The sequence below is a fragment of the Cylas formicarius genome, unplaced genomic scaffold (genome assembly GCF_029955315.1).
Source record: "Cylas formicarius isolate icCylForm1 unplaced genomic scaffold, icCylForm1.1 PGA_scaffold_12__32_contigs__length_19106922, whole genome shotgun sequence".
NCBI lineage: Eukaryota > Metazoa > Arthropoda > Insecta > Coleoptera > Brentidae > Cylas > Cylas formicarius.
The window spans coordinates 6,147,790-6,168,807 of NW_026844225.1; the positions used below are offsets into that span (position 1 = coordinate 6,147,790).

The 21,018-nt window shown below is 33.0% G+C and overlaps 1 protein-coding gene across 3 annotated transcripts in view; it reads right to left on the reverse strand.

Annotated features, from left to right (window-relative positions):
* LOC132708518 (furin-like protease 1) overlaps positions 1-19,471 on the reverse strand; it is a 52,731-nt gene extending 33,260 nt beyond the window's left edge. Inside the window, exon 1 of one of the 3 annotated variants that reach the window (XM_060680852.1) lies at positions 19,246-19,471. The gene's annotated coding sequence lies outside the window, so the exon portion shown is untranslated. The remainder of the gene's footprint in view (positions 1-19,245) is intronic. The other 2 variants (XM_060680850.1, XM_060680853.1) reach the window with 2 other exon arrangements.
* Between the last annotated feature and the right edge of the window lie 1,547 nt (positions 19,472-21,018).

The following is a 21,018-nucleotide window of genomic DNA, read 5'->3' on the forward strand; positions in this document are numbered from 1 at the left end:
GAATGAATCCTTTTTAATTGTTCCGATCGTGTGGAAGTTTATCCTCTTCGTTGGGGTTTTTCTACCATACGAGAACTTGTTCTACTTATTATTTAGGTGATAAAGATTTTTATATTTAGTCTGAACTTTCCGCAAATTGTTTATGTTTCCTGTTGCTAACCAGAACATTTTTCGTAAACTTTACAAAAAAATCAAATTTCAAGTCGGCCAAAAATGAATCACGATTACTAATCGATATGTATATTTTTCTAATGCCTTGATACGTAAGCTTAACAACATGACGTTTTGTTATTAACGTGAGAAAACTCGTGGTAATGATTCAGAAATATTCCAAATACTGGCATCTTAGATCTACCGCGTTTATATTAGCTTTTTTATCAGCCATCTTAATTGCACACAAAATTAGCTCGAATTTTAGCATATGTGATTTTTATTTGAATCTCCAGAATATCTGTTATCTACATAATCTTTTTCATGGTGTTTGCCAAACCCACCCACGTAACCATCATTTTATTGTTAATTATAATCCGTTGGAAATGTTTGCGCAAACTAAAAATGGGGAACTACGTTGAAATCGTTTTATAGGGCATTCACAAGACAAGTTGAGACGTTTTGGAAAGTCGAATGTTGCCACTATCAAGCTGACCTTTAGTAATCTAAGCTATGTATTTAAATGTTTCCCGATTTGAACTGAGGTGGCTTTTACTTGATGAAAATTCATTTAACAAAATAAATAAGAACTAAAAGTTCAGATTTTCAAGATATTTCATGAAAATCTGAACTTTTAGTTCTTATTTATTTTCTCGGTATTATTTTTTACGTTTTATGAGCACAAGATATTTTTTCCTATTTACTGATCAATCCGGATTTAATTACTTACTGTTACCCACGAAACGCTGTAACATTTACGATCTGGATCGATTTCCTTTATTGATCCAATGAATTAGTTAATTTTTATTTTGTATTTGCGCGCTAGACTGACGATCAATTTAACGACCGTTCAAGGTTACTGATTAAATCTGATGAACCCAAATTGTCTACTGTCACAGATTCAAAATAAAAATCAAGTTTGCGACCTAATTTCGCAATACGGCAATAAAGGGTTTTATCAGTATTTCAATTTGTTTTAAATAGTTTTTGAAAATCGGAATCTAGGTTTGACAAAATGTTAAAAGTTAAAAAATCTTCCAGAGCTTTCCGAACAAATCAAACCGTAGATGTACCATTACGTTTTGATCGTGTTAAAAGTTTTATGTAATTTATTTTTCATCGAACCGCGGCAAAGTTTGAAAGGTCTCTCCGCGGTGGCAAAAAACCCATCGATTATTTGCAATCGAATGAATAAAAAAACATTTTTGAATCAAGTTTAGATGTTGAACGTTCAACGTGAGACAAAGCCGGTTGTATAAAAACGTTCGATACTAATTCGACTTTCTATCTCAGGGTTTGCGAGACGAATTTTGCATTGTGTGATAATTTTGCATCGAGACAAGAACATTAACATGACTGCGTTAAATAATTCATATTATTATCACGTGTAAAAGCACAAATGTTCAATAAAGGTCACCGGTAAAGCTAATTGATCTACAGGGTGTATATCGAAAAAAAAAAGATTTCATTTTACCTACATGCATGTATAGATTTGTACTGAGAACTTTGCTATTTGACCTCAATCGTATCATAGACGTTCGTTTTCAATAAAAAAAAGCATTTCCATCCAATTGTTCTCTCTATTGCGGTTACTATACAGGGTGACCTACGGTTAAACCGTCAAACGTCTAAGATCCGGTTTTTAGGTAAAAAGACAGGTTTTTATTAAAAAAAGGTTTTTTATTGACTATTCGACAACCTTTTTGCTGATTTTGATTAAACTTAGCATGCTAGTTTGAAGTAATAAATTACTTCTTTTAACTCAATTAAAACAAAAGTGTTAATCGCAGTAGCGTCACAGAGGGCAATCTAATTGGTATTTAAATTAGAAAAAAGGATTTTGAAAAAATAATAACAACAGTTAAAACTAATGATAATTGAAAGGCGGGTTTTGGTTATTGTTTGGAAATTGGTTTTGTAGGTATATTTTTAACATTTTTCTAAAGGGAAATAGGATTAATTTTCCAGAACTACTAAAAATATTGTAATTATTATAATGTTATGTTTTTTCTGTCCTGGCAGTAACCTTCTGGCAATATTCTCAAGTCGATCGAACAATGCAACGAAGTAAAAAAAATCGCAATCATTTAAACCCAATTTAAAACCTAAAAGCAAATTGCGATTTGAAAGCTACTCTATTACAGAAGCTGCTGAAGTTCATGTGACCGGATTTTGTAATGTGGTCGGACACTTTTCAAATGAATGCCGCTTGGTGTATGAATTCAGACAGTTTTTACTCGCTAAAACGTCCGAAACTTCTCTTTGGAATCTCGCTTGTAACATTGTAATCGACTAGAGGTTTTGTAATTGCAAATTTTATTTTGTCCCCCGTGACTTTCAAGCAATCTCAAACGGGAAGGCGGATGGCTTGGAAGTTTGAGCGGCGTAAAAGGATTTTTTTTCGAAACGACAACGGTCGGGCAGACTTCCAGAACACTTTAGAAAAATGCGTGGGAAATATTCATCTTCATTAAGTTCCCCGAGTTTGTAAATTTTTAATAATATAACTCGACAAGAGGATGGAAATGATCTGGATGAGCGTATCCATCAACGTCAGAATTATTTTATACTTCCCCACTTTACTGCGCCCTTAATTTTGCAACGGCTAAAGACTCATTTACATATTTCCGATAAAAAAAATCGTGATTTAATTTAACTTTTCATACAACTATATATAATTTGCGCAACGAATTGAACCAATTCAGTTATAGCGGGCAACGAAAACCCTCTTTTTCGGTATAAATGTTTTTATTTTTCAATGTATTCGATGAGAAATCACTTAAAAGGCTCTACATCAGAAATGCAATTTTTAAATATGTTCGCCTAGCTCTCATAAACCGTGTAATTACTTTTAATTTATTTAGAATAAGGTGCGAAGCCATTTGATCGTTTTGATATATTACACTTATTTCGAGGGATTTTATTGGGATAAAAGTTCGAGGAAACAAAGCTGAAGGTAAAATTGGTAATACATTTTTCTTCGTTCGCCTAGTCGACATGAAGCATATATATCCCCAAAAGACGAGGGGGAGATCTGTATGTAGTTTTTGTATGAGAAAGTATTTCGGTAATTCGCAAGGGACCGATATTCAACGTCATTTCTTTCGTTGGGGTACATTTCGGTACAGCTTTCGAGTAATTAGTTTTTTTTGTAGTCTTTAAACGATTTCAGCAAACGACTTAATTGATTTTATCAGTGCCCATAAACATACAGATATATCGTTGTTTCGGTTTTTATTATGGCCTTTAAAATAATAAATCCCCTCGTAGTCAGTTTAAAATCCATCCTCCCGTGACAAACGACATAAGCAGAAACTTTGGAAGTTTTTTCATTAACGTGTCAAGCTGCAAAATTGGGGATTATAATGCAGTAATTTCCGTGTCGGTGTCAGTAATTAAATTTTCCTTCAAAATGACAAAGTATTTAGCACTTTTATTGCCGGTAAATCACAATGACAATCTGCGCGAGTATGAACTTTCACAAAACAAAAACAAGCTCTATCCAAAAATACTCTCTGGATAAAATAAATATTCCAAAAAAACTCAGCTACATAAAACTTTGGTTCTGCTGGCTTGAGGAATGTTTAAAATATTTTATACAGAATTTTACAATGAAAATTTTTAAGTTTTATATTCAGAAATAAAAATGTATGCTCTGTTCTTAATGCCAGAGAGTTATTAATCCTTATTGAACTGTAAAACTTAGTGACCTTTACCCATTCCCTAGGCGTAGTATTGTATCTATCGATGATTATCAAGGGTCCCGAGGGTTCGTTCTTGAAAATGGCAAGTATTTCTGAATTTGTTGCTGAGAAACGAATTAGTAAAACTGTGCTATCTAAAAATGAGAAAATTATTATTCTGAATTTCTTTAAATCACTTCGCCACCAAAACTCAGCATTCGGAGCTGCAAAAATAGTTGAAATGTCACCATATCACCAAAAAGAAGTGCAGGAAGGACAGAAAATGTATTAAATGAAAAAAAAGTCTGCCATCGCGGACATATGATTTCATGCCACCCATGGGTAAGAAGAAATTGTGAAAACCTTTGTAGGAAATGAATTTTCGTTAGGAAAAAACTCAAACTCAAAAAATACAGACGCCACTTTTAAAAAAAAGGACGTTGAAACGGTCTTGTCAGACTCTATTAAACTTATTACCAATGAAACAAATGTATAAACGCAATAAAAGAAATTATTGTTGGGTAAAACGATATACTATATATTAATTGAGAGAATGGGAGAATCTTTTATATTTTGTTATACGTATTGTTTCTGCATTGTATTTGTTTGCGTGTCTTTATTGAGGAAACATATGTACCGTGCGTTCAATTTATCTTGATAACATTTTAATTAACTGTAAGTTTTTTCTTTTTAAAGATGTCAAGGTAAAAAAAAACAAAATTTAGGGTTAGTAGCCACGTTTTTTTTTTCAAGTGACGTGTAAAACAAAACACTATTAATTTTCTGAAATATAAGTCACCATTTTTTTTTTAATGGAACACCCTGTATATCATATATGTGTTAACACACTTTATACTTTAGTCCACTCGTTTTTGAAAAATCGGCAAAAATAGAAAATTTTTATGTAATTTCAAAGAGTGCCGTGGCGGACTGCAACAACAATAATTACTTGCAAATTAAAGTAGAACAAAAACACTAAAAATGACAAAAAACACTAAACTAAAGATTTTTTAACTATTCTAAATACTGCTGTTTGTGACCATCATTTTCCTGAACCCATTTCTCATGCACTCTAATTGTATGAGGTCTTGCATTTAGTAACGTTTCCGGATTTTCGCTTAATTGATTGATTGCTTGTGAAATCCTTTACCGAAGTTCTATGACATTATTACAAACAGTTCTGTGCACGTGCTTTTTTATGTTTCCTCCAAAGGAAAAAATCCATTAAAGTGAAGTCGGGGTTGTTGGCTGGCCAATCCATGGTTCCGCCGTGCCCTATCCAGCCCCTGGGATATTTCATGTTAAGAAAATTTTTAACTTGTACAACATTGTGGGCAACAGAGGCACCGTATTGCTGCTATATAATCAACGCGGATATATTTAGGGGTAAATCTCCTATATATTGTTCTATTTGGTGTTTCAAAAGTTTCAAATAATGATCTCCAGTTAACTTTTGATCTATAAATATCAGACCCAAAATATGTCCATCCATGACACTACACCATACATTGATTGATTGGTACCCCTGGGTTTTTACTTCGTGTATTTGTCTAGAATCATTTAAAGGCCAATATCGCGTATTTTCAACCTTTTCTGTAGTCAGTCCAAAAAAATGTTTTTGGTTGTGAGAGTAGGATTAAGCAGTTTTGAAAAAATTGTAAATATATCCAGTAAGATTTTATTCGATAAAATAATGTCCAATAATTTTGTTATTCAAAATCTCTGCCCAAATATTTATTTTTTGTGGATGACGTGTATAATAATTTTCTTCCATTCATCGAGGATTATCCAATACCAACAATTTTGTTTATTTACCGTGCCATTAAAAAAAACGTGGCTTCATCACTAAACGATATCTGACAATGATTTAAGTGGTACATTTCCATCATAGTTTCACAAAACTGTAGTCTGCATTTTCGTTCAGCTCCTGTAGTTTTGCACAGAACATACTTTTCTTCTTTTAATACGCGCAAAGCTGTTCGATGATCAATATCATTATTTGAAGCTACCTCAGAGGATGCACGATGGGGATTATCCCCAACTTCAAATAAAATGTTTAATTTTGTGTTTTGTGTTGGTTTTTGAACGACCTGGCCGTAGATGATCTTTAACATGCCTTGTTTTGAGGCTCTGAAGAAGCCTACTCGATGATTAGCAAGTTCGACTCAACAAAAACCGACGCAGGAGGAATCCAGAAGTTTTGTCAAAAGTATTACAGTGGCCTGTGGAAGTTTCTTTAAAAAAAATGTTCTCTCAATTTTACTCGCTATGGATCTAGTAATAGGACATTCTGGACATTTTCCATCAAACAAATTACAAACTTCTTGATTTCTCGTTTCGTCTCCATATCCGCCATTTTGATAGGCCATATTCACTTTCTTGACTAAGAAAAATCTATTCAACAATGTAACAATTTAAAGCACTTTACTGGCTGTTTTTCTATTTTATTATTTTCCTCATAAAAAGTATATTTACTATTTATTGCAAAAAGAATAATATTCTCTTTTCCTCTTTATATTACATCGTTTATTATATTGTTTAATGATCCCTGGCATTGGAAATATAAATTTTATTGCTTTCTTGCGTTAAGAATCGATTAATCGATTAATCGCAAATATGATTGACAAAAAAAGTTCAATCGTTCAAATATAACTCTTTATCAAAGAAACGTAGATTTAACTCTATACTGGGGACGATCGATTCCATTAAAAAGAGTTTCCGTGGAATTTACCGGTTAATCAGGTTAAAAGTACCGGCATTTGAGTGAAAAGTTGCGATAACGTTTTATTTAAATTCCATCTGCAGACGGGTATACATTGTACAACCCTTGCGTGTTTCCTATCCGTTTATTGCTCTCGAGTCTAAAGCCGGAGCACTTTCTTTGCCCCGCAAGAGCTCACCAGACGTCTTTTTAATGTTTATCCTTTTTTTAAGAGATTAGGAAAATTAATCTGAATTTACTGCTGCGCTGCAAATTTAAAACAACGAATATTATAATTTCTCATTGTTCAAGAAATACACGGGTGCTCTACATAGAGTACTTGGCAAGTAGAATAAAGAAGCTATGTTACAAGTTTACACCTTACGGAATATTCTAAATAAAAATGCCTTACTAATAGTCTTGTGGAGTATTTGTTTAATTATGGTATAGTAATTTGGGGATCTGCTTACAACAATTTTTTACAAAAATTACAAATATGTCAAATTTATATATTAAGAATTATATTTAAATTAAAAATCGCGATAATGTACGTCTTAAGCGACGAAAAGTTGTTAAATTTAATATTTCCACAGCAAGATTGGGATATATTATTATTATTATCATTATTATTACTACTATTATTATTATTATTATTAATATTAGTATTATATTAATTCATATTCATTCATTTTGCGTAGGTATAATGTTTCTTGTCAAATTATCCCTGTTGAAAATAAATATTTCTATAATATTGATATATGTACACGCAGTTCTTTTTCGCTTTTTCTTTTTTCGCGAAAAAGCCAAAAAGAACGAATGACAAATACGTGTTATCTGTGCATTTTAGCAGACTTTAACGGTAAATTGATAGCAATTTCAAAACATCAGCGTGAAATTTTCGTTATTCGCATCGGACGTTTTGCCAATCGCACGTTTTGCCTCGACTAATTTCAAAATAACATTTGTTAACAATTTTTATTTTTGCTTGTTTGTATCGCGGACGTGTCATGTCCACCGATCAAAGGAAATGGCTATTAATTTATAATAATTTTCGGTTGAGTTTACAAAAATCCTCTAGGCAGTGCTTAGGAGCACAAATAACAAATGCGGCGGTCTATGGTAAACACTATACACCGACAAGGCTTTCTGGTATAAATAATTACTTAAGACATGTTTACAAATGATTTTAGGCGCATAACAAATCTTTCATAGTTTCTAATATTTTTGACAATATCAGGAAAGAGTTATATAAGTCCTTGTTAGTTGTATGTATATAGTTTTGTGTATTTACTTTTTACAAAACTTCTGGATTCCTCCTGCGTCGGTTTTTGCTTAGTCGAAATTGCTGACGTTTCGACAATCATCCTGTTGGCTTCTTCAGAGATTGACTGAAACTCTGAAGAAGCCAACCGGATGATTGGCGAAGATTTGTAAAAACCATTACAGTAGCCTGTGGAAGTTTCTTTGAAAAAAAAAAGATTTTTAATTTATTAAACAATAACCAATCGGTATACAGTTTCAGATCACCGTTTACATTGGTATCGATGTCCTCAATATTACCAAAACTATACACAAGCATTGTCTCGTTAGCAAATCTTTTTATTATTTCCAATAACTCCTTGGTCATTTATTACATCTTGAAATGATGCGATTGTGCTCTAAACTTACTGTGGTGTACACTCCTGACTTCGTACACTACATTTGGTTTATATGAGTATCTTTTCTGTGATTTAATACTAGTTTGTTACGATCAGACAAAATATTGTCTTCAATCGCTATACGAGAACAACATTTGCTTGGTCGACTATTACATAACCTATAATTGATTCATTCAAAAAATAATATATCAATCCTTTCAAATTGAAAATTATAATAACTAACACGTTGAATCCTAAAAAGTAATTAGGATCTCAAATATGGATTATAATTATTTCCAATCTGTCTATCAAAATTCCGAGCGAATGTATTTATATTTTTCCCGAGATGAATTATGGATTTTAAGCGCCATTGCAATGTTAGGGCCGAAGTAATTATTTAAATAACAATGAATATCGTACAGCTAAAACGTTTAATTAACAAATGTACGTCCGGCAAATAATAATATATGTAATTTGTCGTTATTGAAAAATGTTTTCTCTTTCCATTACGATAATGAGTTTATATGATAACGAACGCTTGCTTTTCGATGGGTTAAATATTATCGTTTGTGATAATTCGGCGTCACAAATACGCCGAATGAAGTATTCGATTTATACTCACCTCGTAGCACGGCAAAGGGAGATGAATAGCTCGAATCCCAAGAGTTACACTAAAATTGATTTCCATTTTCGAACGTTTTATCTATGCCGGAATTACACTTCAAAGTTTCATTAAGTTCCGCTACTGGATATTAAATTTTCTCCTGAATAACTATGCCACGTTAATTCCGTTGGAGATATATAATAAAGGGTCTGTGTTGTTTTAGCAATCCGCCACTTTTTTATTTCTGGTAAGTTTAATGAAGTTATTTTCCGACAATTAGTTGGAAAATATTTTCCAAGTAAATCGAGCTAACTCTTCATTAAAACATATCGCGGTAGCAATTTAATGACAAAATACTGAGGGAAATAAAATAAATTTCCTCGGTAGGTGTAACGTTAAAATGTTATTTTTCGTAATGGACGTAATGGACTTGTTTATCTTCAAATTATCACCAACATTTTTGTGCGATTGTTTCCATTTTAGTTCGCTGATCACGAAAGGGGAAGCGTGAATTTTTTCGCAGTTTTCAATTTAAAATTATTCCAATGGACAAGCTACCAACAGAATTTCAATCAGAGATCACGGCAATAAAGACAAAAAAGATTCGTAATAAAACAATTGAATCGCTTATGCAATTTTTACAAGTTTTGAGAAAAACAACAACAAAAACTGTTTTTTTTTTAAATTGCAAAACTTGAAGTATAATGTGTGGTAACTAATAAAAATGGTAACATTTGCTTTTTTGTTCTCTGAAATATTTTTTTAAAGCACTCAACTTCCGTTTTCCTGCCTCATACGTTTCGCTACATTTTTTGATTATTAATCTTGTTCATCCTTAAACTTTTTTTTTGAGATTTTTCGTATTGTAGTGGTTTGGCTCCAAATGATCACAAACGGGCCAAACATTTTTTAGTTTAATTCTCTGATGACAGCAAAAGGATCAATATTTTCGCAGTATTTTTATGCATTTTATGCAACCTTCAAATTCTGTTATTAGTAATTTTTTTATTATCACTCCTAAATCTGACAAAACTGCTGTTGGCGTTTTTGAGTTTGATGTTCAAAAACCCCCATTTATTGAATGTTATCGTTCCGGCTTTGGCACGTTTGGAGATACTTAAACGTACTTTTTGCTGAAAAAGCGGTGTTGCCGTAGCGAAACAAAATTTTGAAAGCATGGGACTATACTAACAAAAATCAACAGGGCATTCTGTTTAAAATAAAAAAATTATTACGTCTAACGCAAAACTCATAAATCTGACAACACTGGCGTTAGCATTTTAGAATTCTGCATGTTCAGAACCCTCCGGTATTGAATCTTATTTTTTCAGCTTTGGCAATTTTGGAGATATTTAAACATACTTTTTATTAACCCGGTAGATCATGTTCATCCTGGTTTGGTAACTTGTAGAAATTTTAATCACTAAGTTTTTTGTGAATTGGTTAGCTTGCATTTTACACCTCTTTTAATTTAAGTTTCATAATCAGCACATTTAAAATTTTGTTTTTTTTTAACTTACTTATTCTGCCTTCATATTTTTTATAAGCGGCACCAGTGGTCCTGGCTTTGTTTTTAATACATTTTTTTGGCAATCTGCATCCCACTACGTCTTATCTTGCTAATTTCTAAGTTTAATACTTCCCCTTCACTACCAGAATCCCTACTTTCATATTCACTATTCATATTGTAATGTAACGGGCCGATTTGCATCTATTATAGATTAAAATTTTAATATTTACTTCTAAGTAAGTTGATGACCTTTAGTAGTCTCTGTGGTACATGATTTATTTCCCCGCCTTTGAAGAGAATCCCGGAAATGGTGTAGAGTCATGCCACGGCAAAGAAACCAAGGAATTCCTCAGAAATCCATCGGAAACAATTACAGTATCTCTGCTAAGTTACAAAAGACAGAAAGAATAATGGTAGGTCTAATGACTGGTCACTGCCCGATTAAGAAGCATTTAAGACTATTGGGAATGGAAGAAATCTCTGAATGCAGATTTGCGGATCGCGAGTGTGTTTTCCACTGCTGGGCCTACCCAATTGGCTAAGTAGAGAGTCGCAATAGATTCTTTTAGTTGCAGTGATTGCTACTGCTAACTCAGCCAATTTGAATGTTGAATCTTGACTCTTCCCATCCAATATATATTTTAAGTCGTCCGGTTCAAGAATACCAAATAAAGTTACTTAAACAGAAATAGTTTTGGGGAGGATAGTTTGAAAAAATGTTTGATACGACGACTGTGGCAGACAAGCAGCTCGACGGAGTTCTTCAAGAATAAATTACAATGGCGCATTCGAGACAAAACGCATTAAACTTTACATATTATATTTTATACGCGCGTTCCGTAACGTTCATTGTGAATTCAAGCGGCGCAGCAACTAAAATACAGAACGACAAATCATTCGAAGAAATGAGTATAGGGTTAGCCGCTCATAACTCGCTCTTACCTCGACTTTTAACATTTATTCAAAGAACAAGACAAATGAATCGCATTCGCTATCGTCGAGGTCCTTGATACAAGTCATTTGAAGCTTTTACGGGCGTCGTTCTTGTTTTATTAACAATTTTGCACCCATAATTTGTTTGGGATAAAAAAAGGCGGAAATTCGTAACAATTTTGCACCCATAATTTTTTTGGGATAAAAAAGGCGGAAATTCGTACCAACTGCCCGCGGGGTTTTCGTGGAGCTTAATTAATTAGACTTAAGAGACAGAAAAAACAATAATATTCCGAGAATTTTTCCGAATACAACGTGGGCGATTCACTCCATCACGGTGCTTTTTATTGTGCAGGGGTAAATCAAGGCTCGTTAGAAAGTTTTGGACACAGCTTAGTTTGAAGCCATTATGCAGGTTCCTGGGTGCAACAATAAGAATGCCTCCCAAAAATACAAATTGATTTAAATTTTTGCATTACTCGCGTAGTAAATGCTACATCGCATAACCTCCAAATATATTTTTTTTAAATGCATCTTTAGGTTCCAATAAACAAATAAACAAAACATGTCATAAATATATTGCAGAAATTCACTTAACATAGCGTTTGAGCTTCATAATTCAAAATTGGAAAAAAAAATTCATACAAAAGTTCCTGAACAGCTACATATTTTAAAGTCCTTTTGGAGATTGATGATTACTCTCATTCTAAATATCTAACAATTAATATCATTTGATTGTGATGAAGATTCCAAGTTAGATTTTTATGATATTCCAATCCTATTTTATTATCGTCATTTTCATATAAATTCATTTTCTCAGTAACAGACAGCAAAAGAAAAATTGTCATTTTGAAACAGAAAAAACTTGAAGCATGTTTAAGCTATATAAAAAAATCGATAATATTGACAAGCCTGGACATTGAAAATTATGCTCTATTTCTTAATGCCAGTGTTGGTGGTTAGTGGTCTAAACCGTATGATGATTGTCAGAGGCTCCGAGAGTGGCAGGTAGACGGATCTATCTGTACCTTAGATGTTTTTAAATACTAGTTCTAGAAAATAATTTTATACCTCCTGAATCTGTTATAGTTTTGTTGAAATAAAAATTACATTCATTAGCTTACTTTAAATAAGAAGCAAATTCAAAAATATATGTTGAAATAGGAGATTGTAAATGTGAATAAACCTCTTTGTACGATATATGCAAGAGTGACTAAAGGCTGTACATTCAACATGTGACTGAAATAGAATTTACAAATAAAAATTTATTGTAAATAGTAGATATTTTTTAAATAAAAAAATAATAAGATTCGACTTTATTCAAACCAGACTAAAACGAAATATATATAGATAGCGCGTAAATGTATAAATTCACCAATAAATAAATTGTGTGGCCAAAAAGAAAGTATAAATAACTATAATAACAAATTTATGCCTGCTAACATAAACCAATAACTCGATAAATTAAAAAGAAGAAAAAAAAATTATGTATGCCCCGTGAGTTGGTACTACACATGCAATAAGCCATGAGTCTCTACCTGCTTGTTTAATATATAAATTTTGAAGAGCTTTGGAATTTTCAACATTATGATTTATTAAATCATATGGCGAAGAATTGTGAAGTTGAATGCTGTTAAAGGTAAAACTTTACTGTATGCAACTGGTTTGTGCTTCGGTATTAAAAATTTTAATTTATTTCTGGTATCTCTGCGTTGCATATCAGAATTCAGTTTGAATTTATTTTTAAGACTTTCTAAAGTAAGAAAAGAGCTTTTTGCTAAACCATATACAAAACAACCCAGATGATAAGGGAAGGTTACCTATATTGGACCAGTTTTTACTTTTTCGATTCTAGAGTCTAAACGGAACAACATTATAGAACTTTATTTGCATATTGATATATCTTGATATGTTACACACCTACCAGAATTTATATGCTTTTCTCTGACTGTACAATTTAGGAAACCGGAATCTTAAATTGGACTACATTGAACCTCTCAAAAATAAGCAAATAACGACGAAAAATACATCGGATAGACATTTTAAAAACGTATTTTATTATAAAAAAATACAAAAAGTAAAAAATATTTATCTAGGCATACATGTCACAAATAAATTTGTCTTTTGATTACACATTAATACATCATTCGTGTATCCATTCACGACGTTTAACGCATCGTGTATCATATCTTCCACGACTGCTTTAGAAAAAGCTTGCTGTCGTTAACTTTTTTCTTCGATGGTCTCGAATCTAAATTAACTTTGCCCTTAACGGTTTCCTTTTTTGGCAGGTGTTTGTTTAGCTTCTAACTGTTTTTTATATGGAGTAGTGGTGATAACAAATAGTAGCCTTTTTAGCACAAGTCTGTTTAATTTTGCCCTGAAAAACTTGTGGCGGGCCTCAATACTATTGAGTGAAACTTCTTCTGAAGATGAGTGGGATTCATATTTTGTCGTGGGTGTTTCTGTTTCTGAAACTGCTTCTTGGATGAACGGTGACCTAACCCATATTGTGGCGCCGGTATTTCTACGTCTGTGCTTGCCTTTGAGGTTGACTGGAATCCTTATTCAGAATTCGGCGTTGATGATGTTGATGGTTCTGATTCTAATTTCATGTTTTTTTGTTTTAAGAAATTCGACCTTAATCTGTTTGTCTACTTTTCTTTACAGTTAGAACATCCGCAAGAGCAAAATCGACTTCACTGAATACATTTCTATCGACTGGCCATATTCCGCTTTTTCGGAATCCATTGGCCATCACTGCCGCTAGAGGATATGCTTCTCCAAGTAATTTAGCTACTTGATATTGAGACACGGTAAGACCAGAATTAGTTCTAAGATATTTCTCATTTGCTTCGTTGTAGTAAAGCTCTAGTGGCTTAAAAACGCCACATCTACAGGTTGTAGTTTGTGTTGTGTGCCCTGGAAGTTGTAACATGTTGACACAATTATTACGTGACAGTTCGATCGCTTCAAAAATTTTTGAATGTGTGGTGTGGTCATCGCGCACTAACAAAACTTTGTTTTCTTTGGTAGGTTTCACAGGTTGAATGAGTGTTTCCAACGACTTCACAGGCAGCTTGAAATTATGTATCCTGTATCGGGTATTTCTATTGAACATCCTGGTGGACCTCCAACGCCCGAGTGCGGATTCATTCTTTTGCACTTAAAAATTATCATCGAGATCACAAATTGCCCTGCAGTACTCGCACAAACAACTGTAGTCGTATTGACACCCCGTTCTCCAATAGCGATGGACCCCACTTGATGTTTCCCCTTGTGACATTTTTTTGCCATCGTGGAGAATTGCGATTCGTGAACGTTAAATATTTTTGTTGAGTAGAAATTATTGTCATCAATTTCAAGAAGATCGAAGAAACTTTCTACATTTCCACGATTAAAACCTTTGCATATGGCGAGAGGATTCTGATTCCTGCCTTAGTGTAGGGCTTGAATGCTACCCCTGCCCTTTTTTAAAGTTGTTTTGAATCTTGTTTTTATCAGCTATTTCAACAGCAGCTTTGTGTGTTTCTTTTATCGTCACACCATTACAAGATAAAGAATATGTTTAGCATATTTCTCCTCAAAACTTTTCTGATTGCCATTAGCCAGTTTATTTTTATGTTCTAGGTGCCTTTTAAAAATTGCCTTCCTCATGCTGTAGATCCGACGGCTATGCTTCTGTTTCTTTTCATGCTCCAAAAAAAAGGAGAAGGAATAAAGTATGTAAATCAAAATAGACCACCAATATTTTTTGCGTAGAAAATTCTAGAAAATTGAAATAATGGTTTTGGTTTTATTTAAATTAATTTGGGCCACTCCATTTTGGGCAACCAAATTAAGAAACCATGAGTTTATCAAATGTTTCTTATTTTTTGTCCTTGCCCTTGTCCTTCGTTTAATCAACTGATTAATGAAATCCCTCCAACTGTTTAACAAGACTTACCTGTTTTATTCCCCCAACGTATTTTCTCTTTGAAATTTGTTTCACTGGGGACCTCCTAGGAGCCAATTAGATAACGCGACACAAATTCACTAAACTGACTATAATTTCCAAACGCGTGTATTCCAAACGGTGGCTTCTCTCATACTGGCGGGTATCTGCTAGATCTATAATAGAGTGTTGGTAAATCGTCTCTTGCTTCAGCATTTTAGGAAATATAGCGGTGGTCCAATTTAGGAGGCGGTTCAATATAGGCAACCTTTCCCTAAGTCCTTCGATAAAACATGTTCAACCACCTAAGTTCATTAATTTTATGTGTTATATGATCCGCTTTTCTTGGGTTAAATATCAAACGACAGCCACTATTCTGCACCTTTTAAATGCGATAGTGCTAAGACTGCCGATGACAGCGACCGTAGATAAAGCTTGCATGATTTAAATTAGAGAGTAGTAATGCCTCGCACAACATAAGTTTCATTTTGGTACTTAGAAAATGGCAACTTGAGTAAAGTTGCTTAATTGGAATAGGAGTCAAGCAGGGCACCATGGTTACATGCCGTTTCACTAAATAGTAAATTGTGCCCGTCAATGCTGATATTCAAATTTGACATTAAGAAATCTCTATTTGTCTTCTTGCCGAATAGCAATAATTTGGATTTGGAGGCATTCAGTTTTAGCATTGGTTTGTGCTTAATAGATTTAAATCGGAACTAATGGCATCCGTGTAAGTATTAAAATCAGTGCAAGGAAAGTGAAAATTAACCTGTGTTTCATCAGCAGAAGCTTGCAGCTTGCGTATATATGCCCCGTGAGTACATTTAAAAAGCTCTGAAGTGTAGATTATAAAAAATATAGGGCCAAGTCTTGGGGCACCCCAGAAAACATATTACTGATCTGTAAAAGAACACCATCCTCCAGAACTTGTTGTTCTCACACCCATAATACCTAAATATGGATAATAAAAAACGGTGGTCAATCGTATTGAATGCCTTAGAGCAATCAAGCAATACAATAAGCAATACATATTAGTAATGTGGGGCTCGATACCTGAGCTACAGTATTTTAGCATAGATGCCGATACTCCATCTATACCACAGGCATTAATTTTGATGTTGTGTAAAACCATATTGACATCTTGAACCGAACATAAGGTGAACTGAGATTGTTTAGTGTTATCGTAACTCATATATCGCGATTTTGTCATTACACTTAACTGAAATATTTAAGCAAAATATCTGTTAATTTTATTTAGATCTGCCAGATTAAAATTTCAAATTTCAAATAGAGGAGTTGTGCACTTTAAGCATGCTACGTGCCGACCATGTTTTAGGGTTCTTTGTCTTGAAATAAAATTAAGGTAACCTCGCTTTTCAGATGTTACAACGTATGGTTGCAAAGCTCCTTGTACCAATTCCATCGATTTAGTGCGTTGAAACATTAAATAAAATAATAATATTTATAATAATTCGTCCTATTTTCATATTATTCTTAGTTCCATATCAGTTTTTATTTACTTGATTTTAGAATAATTAATATCTCAATTATCTGTCAATCTCTATAATTATAATCTTGTAATTATGATTGTGTCTATTATTCTAATAAACTACCTAACTCGTCTTTCAATTGTATGTAAATTAAAAAACAAAAAGTTTAAGGATTTAATTATGAAAAATAAAAAAATATTATAATTGGCAAAATTTCACCCAACGGGCGCTTTTAAATTTAACCTTTATACAAAGAAAAGCAAAAAACAAACATGGACATCAATCTAAACAATCAAGAAACATTAGCAGTCCTTATACAAGTCATATCATATATATCATAAAATAAAAAATTATTCTCATTATCAATGATAAATATTTTAAAATTAAAACTTAAATCTACTATGAGTTTTATATGAAATGATCTTTGAAATAATGGTTTGTTATGTCGAGGCAAAAGTAACAACTCCGTTCTTCTGTGTTCTCTTTGGGCAATTAAGACGGACCAAACGTGTTGCATACTATAGTTATTCTACAAACGTTAGTTTTTGGGGTACATTTTGCAAAACAACACGAATGCATTCACTGACGTGAGGGTCAGAATTGACAAACGTCAAAATTCAGGGCGTGAGGTAAAATCTCCGAAAATATCCGATTGCTCCCAAACCGGTGTGGTAATATCCAGGAAATATCCGAAGTGGCTCGGATTCGTGGGAAACGAAACTGACTTGGTTATTTTACCGAAGGGAGTAGAAAAATAAAATATAATAATTAGTTGACTTATTTTGAAAATACTATAGATTGTTGAAGTGCTGTTATATTAATCTGATATACTCTGTATATTAGATGGCTAGGTTAAAAGACGATTGAGAGTCGAGAACATCGCGCGCAATCTATTTTAGGTATGTGGGGCAATAACTTTCAACGGGGATCACCAGTTGACATGGAAATAAAAAGATATTAATTGTACATTGTCGGAATGTGTTAAAAATGTCTCAGTAATGTGCCCAAGCGGTATATGAACAGTTTTATTCTTTTATGAACTACTATTTTTCATTTATTTATTTTGAAATAAGTGAATAAGTAAATATTTTAAATAAAGTAAATCGTTTTGCTGTGTCAAAAGCGATTTATTTATTAGCGGGAAAAGTGAATTTTACTTATTTACATTTGTAATGAGAAAAAAAATCCATAATTTGTACTAATGGTACCGCAATCCCTAGATTTAACTTTTAAGCATTTTTTATCCGGAAAAGGATTTGAGTCGAAATTCGTTGTTTGTATGAGCGATGAATATAACCATTAAAAGGAAGCTAAATTTTTTAACCAGTTTAAATCAACCTCCAAAACCGACAGGCGAAGTATAGCTTATACAACTTTAATGACGTTTTGAAGTTTGACGCTTATACAAACCTCTGACAGTGTTAATCCGGTGAAAGTTTCGTTTTGCGTAAAATTATATAATTTGGTAGTTTCGGTTGTTTTCTGACGGTGGAGATATCCATCCACCTTTGAAACTGACGTTGTAATAAACTTGAACGTAGCTTATATAAAAAAATAAAAATTTCCTGTCGCCAAAATAACGAATCAAAAGTTCCGCTTTTTAGAAAATGCGCTTAACAGAGCGAAACTAAGAGCGTTTTAGTTGCTAATCCGTTTTGCGATTTGTCGAATTTATTCAAACTTAAATAAGTAAATTATAAAAATGAAACCGTTCTGACCACAACGTTGAATGAAAGTTTTGGTTTTACGTCCGTTATTAAATTGCTTGTTTGGTGTTGTTAAATTCGCATTCTATAAATCAGCCACAACAAAATATTTTTCAGATAATAAATGAATTTCCGACTTCGATGTTTAGAGGGGTGGCTTGTAGCTTTTATTTGAAAAATGTTATATCGAAACCAGGTAAAAGTAGGGCAATGCAATTATTTATACGGAGCATCTGTGGTCCAAGGACTGGACTTTTCAACGTTGCCAATAGTTTATATTAATTTATTTTGTGGGGATATATAATATAATAAGCGGCCGATGATAAAAATAATAATACCGTTACAATAAAACAAGATATACGTGAAGAATTTATTGCTACGTTTGAGTTACATTAACAATATAACGACATAAGTACCTACTTAAATAATTGCGCACAAACTAAAACATAATAAAAATTTTAATCGGTAAAACTAGGACTATTTTGTTAAATTTGAGCTACTAAATAGAACGCAATTTATAGAGACACCAACATTAAATTGCCTCGTGTAATTTAGTAGACGTTTTGGAACGTAGTTTTGGCGTTTAACTGAAAACACGCAGGTAGGCACGTACAAATCTTTTGTTATAGTTTACTTGAATATACCTGACATTGGACCAATTATACGTTCACCTTTTCTCATGGTCTGTCCGTTTTATTTTTACCCAAATAGAGTTGTTTATTTTTTTACGCAATTAAAACCTTTATCTGAATTGTTTTATCGGAGTGGGATGAATATTTTTAAAATTATGTTAGCATGGAATGGGAAAAATAGCGTTGCAGATACAGCATCAGTAGGTATTGAGATGACAATGGAAACTTAAACTGATTATTATCCAAAAACGTGAAAACATACCGTTTGATTATCACATAAGTCATTGTAGAGTGTCGGGTGAAAAACACAAATAATTACGAGAACTTCTAGCGATCACATGTGCGAGTTCCAGCAGTCAAACGCAACCGCGTAACACCACACATCTCAACAAAACACAAACTAGTCTGACGGTGGGAATGACAATTTTGACACAGAAGACGGCCTCGAAGTTCGAATTACGAGGAAATGTCACGTGCGGCAGCACCGACAACGATGCGAGATGGATTTCCTGCTGTAGTCAGTCGTAGACTTGTTCTCTATTGGAGGTGGTCGCTAAGTTTCAATGCTTTGCATGTAAAAATAGGTGCAATTGATATTCTCAACTTATCAGAATTAATACTTAAATAGGACGTGATTTTATGTGGGAAGAAAAGATGTTTTTTACTTTTTTAATGTTAAAGCAGATATTTTCTTCATCCTCCTTTGTGCTTGGTGACATCCGCGTATGTACCTTCATTTGACCAAATTTTCAAATGCGGCCTTAAACGTACAATGTCGAAAAAAGAAACACAATTTTTATTCATTACTTTCGACGTACTTTGGTCAAAAAATTGTTTCTCTGAAACGATGGCATCTGGCTGTCGGTTCGATGATTACCTATTAATTTTTGAAATATTGCCAGTTGCATTTTTTTTTGATATTATAATCCAAGTTCCTTAAAATTTCGCTGCAAAATATATTTTTATCAGGGTTTTCGCATCCATAATAATAATAATATATCTTTATTTAAAGTATATGTACATACATTAAATAGCGTCTAAATAAGAATATTTACAATTTACTGATCTTGGTGTAAAACTCTTCCATAGTGTATGGTTCCATTCTGACTAGAATATTAAAAATTTCTTTCTTTAAGATTTTAACAGTTGTATCCATTCCGGGAGGTTATTGAATATTTTTATGCACTGGTAATAAGGACCATTTTCAGTCCCTGTGAGTCGAGGGTGAGGAAAACTAAAATTCTGTGTGCGTGTTGCATAAACAGTTTGTGATTTTTTAGGAGTAAAACAGGATCTATTTTTTTAAAAAGTACATGACGCACTCCTGTATGAACACTGCAGTTACTGTTAAGACATTAAGTTTTTTGAACTTTCCTCTGCACGACTCTCTACTTTCTAGACCTAGAAGTATTCTGACTGCACGCTTTTGTACTATAAATACTTTTTCAATGTCTGCAACTCCCATACAGTAGTATTCCATATCTAATATGACTTTCAAAATTAGCATGATATAACATCTTTTTAGTATCTATACCTATGTAGTTTTTTAGAACCCGAAACGTATAATATACCTTATTTAATTTACCCACAACATAATTAACGTGAAATTCCCAAGTTAACATATTGTCCAAGAACATCCCCAAGAATTTGATCTTATTGCTTAGGTCTATTTCACATCCATTGATATTTATCGTTTTTGGTTCAGCTACTTGGCTCTTGTTCGTCTTGAATAGTACTACATTTGTTTTGTTATTATTAACAACCAATTGATTTTTATGAAACCAATGTTCAACTGTCATCATAAAGCTCGTGGTTGCGTTCTATACATTTATATCATTATTCACTAATCGTAAACTTGTATCGTCAGCACAGTTCGTTATTTTACAATTTTCTACTCCTGTAAGAAATTCTGTTACGTTATTTATGTAAAGTACAAATAAAATAGGGCCACTGACTCTTCCCTGTATCTCCTTTTTTTAGAACTGGTATGACTACAGCAAGCTTTAGTTGTTCTGGAAAGACCCCATAATTTAAC